Below are 7,556 nucleotides of genomic sequence, written 5' to 3'. Positions count from 1 at the left end.
CCAAATGTGTAATTACAGTTACTTATGAAAATGTTAACAATTACAAAGGGGTTACATCTGAATTTATTTATTTTCACACCCACATACAGATTAATTGATTCCTTTGATAAATTGCAGTGACTGCTCTAAAATATGAGATACAGAATAGAACACATGCTTTTTAAACAAGTGTTTTATTTCCTGTTTGGGTTTATGTACACTGTAATCCCAAACAGTTGTACTAGCTCATAACTAATAAGGTCATAGCAGTCAAATGTCGTTATGCAGTTGACCAAACTATAAAGTTTTGAGCTCTGTTGAGATTTGTGTCACTTTAATTGAATAGGGCTCAGTATTTTAGAGTTAATTTTTGTGGAACGCTCAAAAAGTTTAGGAACCATGTAGTAGCGTCATGACGTTATCGACGTCATGACGTATTGGTGGGTGGGTCTTATCGCTCCCTCAGGAAAGCTGAGTCAGCCATCTTGAATTTGCCTTGATGCAGGTGAAGTTTTGGCAAGCCCATGTGGATGTGGAACACAGTTTAATTTGTTTTTAATTGTTTATATCTGTTTGGAATGCGTACTTTTATCCCCCCGCTTCAAACCACCACCACCTCAGTTATTTTCATTAGTCTTATTGCTCTCATTTTCTTAAGCGCTGTCTTATCATCAGCCCTGATTTGGTAAGTAACTCTAACATTTTTATATATATATATATATATATATATATATATATATATATATATATATATATATATATATATATATATTATATATAAAATAATTACAAATCCAAGTAATTGTAATTTTAAAAGTTGTTGAATGTGACAAATGCGTTAACGTTAATTACCTTACTTAGTTCATCTTACAGCAGTGTAACGTTATCAGCGGGTTTCCTGGATGAACTAAATTACCCATAATGCATGTTTGCCCGGGACATTGACGGTTGAGGAAGGTCCATGAGTTTTGAATTCTCTGGCGGAGTCCGAAAGCATAACGTTATCCCTGATTCCCGCCGTTTTCGCTGTTCGTCGTTAATGCATGTGCGTACTTTGAGTATACATATTTAAATAAATGTCTGCGTTACGCAGTAAATATTTTACGTTGGGTTAGGTCAAGCTGTGTGTGATCGCGTGTAACTAAACAACATAATGTGAGTGTGTTATCATGATGCTAACCAGCCTTGTGTTTGTATTTCGTAGGCTCAAGTGTGTGGTTGTGAGATCTTCTCGAAATAATTTTAACAGTTCAGGTAGGATGCATTATGAAAGAGTGTTATTAACAATTGGTTTATTTTGTGTTTCCACAGTTATTATTTTGCTATTTATTTCAATCTTTTTATTTCAATTGATCACTTGAACCCTTTATCAATACTTAGCAATAAATAGCAGATCTATAAGCACACAACTTTATTTTTTTAATTTTTTTGTTAATAACTAACTTGCTCATCTTTTAACATTTTCATTTTTACTATAATTAGTGTACAATAAATGTATTTGATAGATTTGGAGACTTTTTTTATCTGTATATTCACTTTTTTAAATTTAATTTAGCATTATGTATTATTTAAAAAAAAAATTTGAACATTAACAAACCATCTTTGTGCGCATGTTGTGTACAGATATCGGACTACAAAGAGTGCTACAGAGAGTCAATGTTCCACTATCAGACAGGTGCCAATAGGTGAGTTTTGTAAATTGTGTACTAATTTGAATTTTAAATTATTCGCAAGGTTTAGATTTTATTCAGCAGAACAGAATTTAACTACTGATGTGTTGTCGGCTGGTTGGCATAATCATTTCCCCCCTTGTTCACAATTTTACACACATTTTAACTTAAAAGTGCAAACCAGGGCTGAAATGGTTTGGACTTTAATTGAAAATATTGAAATTGCAGGCTGAAGTTGGCCCAATGGAGTGGAAGTGCAAGTTGTGTTCTGCAACTGCAAATACCCGGGGACAATTATTTTGGCACTATACTGTACTGCATAGCCAATACTCAAGAGTGTCCCCCCTGCCATGTCTCTATGACAGTTGCATTTGTACTTTTCCATCATTTGAAGCGATGAAAGCTCATCTGTCAAGATCTCATAATGATTCATGTAGAGTAGATGCAACTGAAGGAGTGTGTGGTTTTTTTACGTGTCCTTTGTGTAACTTCAAGCAGCCCTTTATTGAGGAAATTCTATTTGGTCACTTGAGAAGTCATTTACGAAGTCATGAGATGGTAGCATGCCCACTCAAGAACTGTAATTACAGAACGAATAGCTGCTCGGCGTTTAATGCACACAAAAGTAGAAAACATGGTGGTGATTCAGACTTTGGTGAATGTGTTGTATTGGCAGACAGTGCTAGTGCCCTAGTTGTAGTTGCAGCAGAAAGTCTTGGGGAACCTGCTGAAAGTCACAGTGCAGGGTCTGCGGACACATTTGATCTCGATGAGGTAAACAGTCAGTGTGACACTGACACTTTAAGAGCTCAGTTGAACCATAATTTGGCATCATTATTCTTGAAGATGCAATCTATTCTTCATGTATCTGACATGGCATCTCAGGAAATAGTGGAACAATTGACTCAAATATTTTCCTTGTCCCAACCGATACTCAAACATGACATTAGAGAGGTCTTACAGAATCATGACATCACTGTCAGTGAAACACTTCTAAATGAGGTTGTCAGTACTGTTATGGACAGTAATGTTATTGTCAGTGCCACAGCTAAGGGGAAGCAGTTATCTTCAACTAAGAGAAGGAAAACCTTCATCGAACATAATTACCCTGTGGTAAAGCCTGTACAGTATCTGCTACAGCCAGGACACACTGCAGTGTATGTTCCCATTCTTGAGATGATACAAAAAATCTTCAATCATACAGATATTCTGGACAAAATTAAAGAAACAAAAGTGGCACTAAACAGTCATTATGAAAGCCACCAAGATGGTTTGTACTTCAAAGAGAACACATTCTTGTCTTCAGATGAGTTAAAGATAACACTCATTTAGTACATTGATGATTTGGAAATAGCCAATCCACTTGGAACATCACGCAAAATACACAAAATCTGTTCAGTATACTGGACGCTTGCTGATCTTCCCATAAAATACCGATCAGCCATGCATGTAATACAGCTTGCAGCTTTATGTAAAGTGGATGACATAAAGAAATTTGGCTATGAAAAAGCACAAGTTCCTTTGTTGAGAGACCTCCGTACCCTTGAACAAGATGGGGTATTCATTGAGTCTATTGGTAAGGTACTTCAAGGAACAGTCATGTGTGTGGTGTCTGACAATCTTGCAGCCCATGATTTGGCAGGCTTTTCAAAGTCTTTTAGGGCAGAATATTTTTGCAGATTCTGCACAGCAACACAAGCTAAACTTCAGACTCATGAAGTTGCAAGTGGCGAGTTCAGTCTTAGGACAAAAGACAGCCATAATAGTGATGTGCATGCTGTAATGCATGGGGATAGTCAGAGTCAGAATGGTGTTCAGGCAGATTGTGTCCTGAGCCAGTATCTTGAGCATTTTCATACTGTCGCTGGCTTTCCACCTGATGTCCTCCACGATCTTTTTGAGGGCATTGTGCCCGTAGAGCTCGCCCTGTGTATCGGTGAGATGATCCGTCGTAAATACTTTACCCTTGAATATTTGAATGAGAGAATTCTATCATTTCCATACCAGCACACAGACAAGCTTGACAAACCTCATAAAATACCACAGAACTTCTCTGTAAAGAAAAGCATAGGTGGTAATGGCCATGAAAATGCGACATTGCTTAGACTGCTCCCTTTGATTATTGGGAATGCAGTTCCTGAAGAGGATGGAGCATGGACTGTGCTAATGGACTTAAAAGAGGTAGTAGAGTTATTGCTGTGCTCAGAATTCACAGAGGAGTCCATCCAGTATTTACAGTCCAAGATACAGGATCATAGAGAGATGCTGAAAGAAGCCTTTCCTGATTTCAAACTCTGTCCTAAGCATCACTACATTGAACACTATCCTGACCTTATACGCCATTTTGGGCCCCTTGTAAACTTGTGGACAATGAGGTTTGAGGGTAAACACCGTTTTTTCAAGAGAGTTGTACACGACACACAAAACTTTAAAAATGTGCTGAAAACACTTGCAGACAGGCATCAATACATGGTTGCATACCATCTCAGTGCCTCAGGATTCTTCAAACCTCACCAGCAGACATCAAATGTCTCTTCTGTACTGGTATCAATGCTTCCAAATATTGCCAAGACATACATTGAACAAATAACAGCAAGCAATGTTATTTACAGCACATCAAAGGTCTGCATTGATGGAACTGATTATGGTGTTGGAATGTTTTTGTCTGTGGGACAAGAGGGAGGACTGCCTAATTACTGTAGAATTGAACAGGTTCTCCTGGTTAATAGTAGTGTTGTCTTTCTTTGCCAAGAGCACACATCACACTACATTGAACACCTGAGATCTTATGAACTTTTCCCAAACAATATGGCTGTTCACTCCCCATCAGAGCTAAATGACAAAACACCTCTCTGCGCTTACAACATTGATGGACGATTGCTCCTGACACCCAAACGTTTCATATTATTGAACTGAAGATTGGTTGAAGCAGGTAAACAGATGACTGCAACATTCTCTTGGAGCTGTGCGGACCAGTGGCTCCATGTATAAACTGCCCCACTACAGCAGCTGGGCTTCCATACATCCCTTCGTTCAAGTGGTGTCCCTGTATTTGTGTTGACCAGGTGAGTATGTGGACATGTGTATGTCTCCTTCACTCTCCATGAAAATTTCAGTGTTTTTGTCTTAGGAACCAAAAGATGGCTGCTGCCCAGAAGCATGTGCTGCGTGTGTATGTTGCACGAGACACCGCCCTGAAGCTTACTCTACTCGAGCGACCAAAGTCAGTGGAGGAGCTGAAAGAAATAATACAAGAGAGGTTCAAGCCGAGACTGGATGGGGACTTTAGCCTGCACTATGAGGATCCGGACTTTGATGGTGATCTTTGTCTTCTTGTGGACATCCAGGAGTTACCAGAGAAGGGCACATTGAGAGTCATCAGGCCTGAAGGTGACACCTCATCTACTGCATCTTCTGACACATACTTACTCCCATGTGTATCTGCGTTACAGCGCCAAAAGAGTTGGCCTGATCACTTTGTTGTTCCTGGTTTTGATTATGGAATGTAGCATATACTAGAAGAAGGAAATCGTGTTTATGAAGAATCAGGAAAATTGCTGAAGTTAAAGAGGTCACAGAAGAGTGAAATCCTTAAAAAAATGGCAGAAATGATCTACAGTTTTAAACCATACCCACATGAAAAGGAATTGGCAATTGCTGCTAAAGCTTTGATTACAGCTCATCCATGTCTCAGAATGACGGCTGGTGAAGACGCAGAGTTGGGATGAAAACGTCACATAGGGTACAAGGTTGCGTCTTACCGTAACAATCTGGCCAAAGTTGGGGTTGCAGAAGTAGCCATCAACACAGGGAGGCGGAGCCGAAACAACCCCAACAATGATCACCCCCATCAAAATATAAAGAAAGCTCGAAAAGCTGAGGTCAACTACATCATCAACCTACCAAAGGATCAAACCCCAGCCACTCTGGAAACAATGAGAGAAGAAATCATACATTAAGTCGAAAAGACTGAGAGAAACCATTTAGTCATAGGCAAGCTCATGAACACAACCTATGCCCTTCGTCGCCAAGAAATCGTTGGAGCTCTTGTAGCTCCACGGGTGAGAGACGTCGTGGATAGATGGCCAGCCCTACTTATGGAGTCACAGGTAAAAAAAAAAAAAAAAAAAAGATTCTTTCTACATCATTTTACGGTTCTCCCTGTTGAGAGCAATTAATCATAATGACTCTTTAGCATGTCCACTTTGAACATGATTGATTTTTCCAATATTTAAATGACCGTTTTTAAAAATCTACATTTTCAATAAATTCCCCAAAAAGCAAATGGCAGATGTAAAAGTTGACAACACATCACGCTGTGACAAGTTTTTGCCATTCACAGTAAACCAAGTATACAGAGGTTTATTAGATTAATTTCCTTTAGATAACATTGTACAGCCTGTTTTAAATGAATGACAATACTTTCTATTTTGACCTTGGTTCTGACTCATCTCTAATAGAATTGCCCTTGGTTTTGCTACCTGTCAACAGAAAACTTCTTTAAAATACATTCACAATTCTGTTCCTAATTTATCTTTGTGCATCTCTGTGTAATTCTGTCCGTGTACAGGTGTTTGCAGAGTTCCACCGAATCAACAATGTTAACCTGCGCAATCAATTCTACAAGGAGCTGGACAGACACACGCAAGGGCGTAACTTTGGGTCTAACATTGGGGGGGTTAAACTTGCGGCATAATTATTAATGAATTAATTTTTGAATAATTTTCTTGTGTAAAAGGTAACATGCTAATTTGCATAATTTAATTATGCCAAAAAAAAAAAAAAAAAACTGGTGACTGTATTGGAGCAAACAGCAACTTAAGTTACAATTCAGTGACATTGGTTCTACACAGTCCCTGGCACCCTCTGGCTTTACCTCACAGGACACTGGCAAACCAACATCTAGCCAGCCAACTCCAGTCAACAAAACAGCATAATAACAAAAACAAAAATAACAGCATTAAAAACTTTCAAATAGAGAAAATTAAAGTGCAATTATACTATCACTTTGCATGAAATAAGACTCAAAAGTAGATTAAAAAAATAATAATAATTGTGTTTGCATTTAGCCTCTGATAACATCAAATTCAGAAACTGAGAAAATACAAGTGTGGACTGACATTAACCTTAGTTGTGCTTTGATTCATTTTGTCACTTTGCAAACTCCATGCAAAAAAAAATATATATATAATAATAATAATAATAATAATTATATATATATATATATATATATATATATATATATATATATATATATATTATAATTATAATATATTATAATCATCTCAAATTGAACCGGAGGTGGTAAATTGCTAATAATAATTTAATGTTACGTAATTTTTTAGGTATTTTAATATGATAGATAACTTACCTAAAATACGTAGCGCATACAACTCAATTAACGCGATCATTATAGAGGTGTTAGAACAACAAAACCGATCCACTTGCACATATTTGACAATCGGAATATCAGATATATCCTGCTATAGCTAACAAATTTGTGAAATTAGAATAAAAAAGGAAATAATAGCAGATCATCAGTCATCAGCGCTGACAAGCAATGAATGATTCGTCTCCATGGGAACCATAAAGCGATACTACGATCAATAACGGTCGCCTTGAAAAACGTTTAAACTTACGTGTGAAAAGGTTAAGTAAGGCTTACATTTAAATGTGTCTTTGTTTTGTTTTGAGTGTATGGTCAATAAATAAAGTAATTAAAAAGATGGGCACAAAACATGTTTGTCATGTATCTACTCCCCACACTTTGAGAAACGCTCAGCTAACTTAACAGCCAATTTAGCGGGGTACCTCCGTTTGGTCAGGATTTTCTTTTCTTTTTTTTCATTTTTTTTGGCTGGTGTCGACAAACAATAAAAAATTGTTGTCTGGCTGCCTTTCAGTGTC

At 37.5% G+C, this 7,556-nt stretch overlaps 1 long non-coding RNA gene across 2 annotated transcripts; it reads left to right on the top strand.

The window, feature by feature from the left end:
• The first annotated feature begins 397 nt into the window (after positions 1 to 397).
• On the top strand, positions 398 to 6,298 carry LOC113039981 (uncharacterized). Of its 2 annotated transcripts, none has more exons than XR_003275115.1 (5): positions 398 to 664; positions 1,184 to 1,233; positions 1,603 to 1,664; positions 4,780 to 5,758; positions 6,220 to 6,298. It is a non-coding gene; the product is annotated as an uncharacterized LOC113039981 (long non-coding RNA). The 2 variants fall into 2 exon arrangements; XR_003275114.1 differs by lacking the exon at positions 398 to 664 and adding an exon at positions 911 to 1,024.
• The last annotated feature ends 1,258 nt before the right edge of the window (positions 6,299 to 7,556 follow it).

Source organism: Carassius auratus, chromosome 22 (assembly GCF_003368295.1).
Source record: "Carassius auratus strain Wakin chromosome 22, ASM336829v1, whole genome shotgun sequence".
In the NCBI taxonomy this organism is placed as follows: domain Eukaryota; kingdom Metazoa; phylum Chordata; class Actinopteri; order Cypriniformes; family Cyprinidae; genus Carassius; species Carassius auratus.
This window is presented reverse-complemented; position numbering and strand designations above follow the sequence as displayed.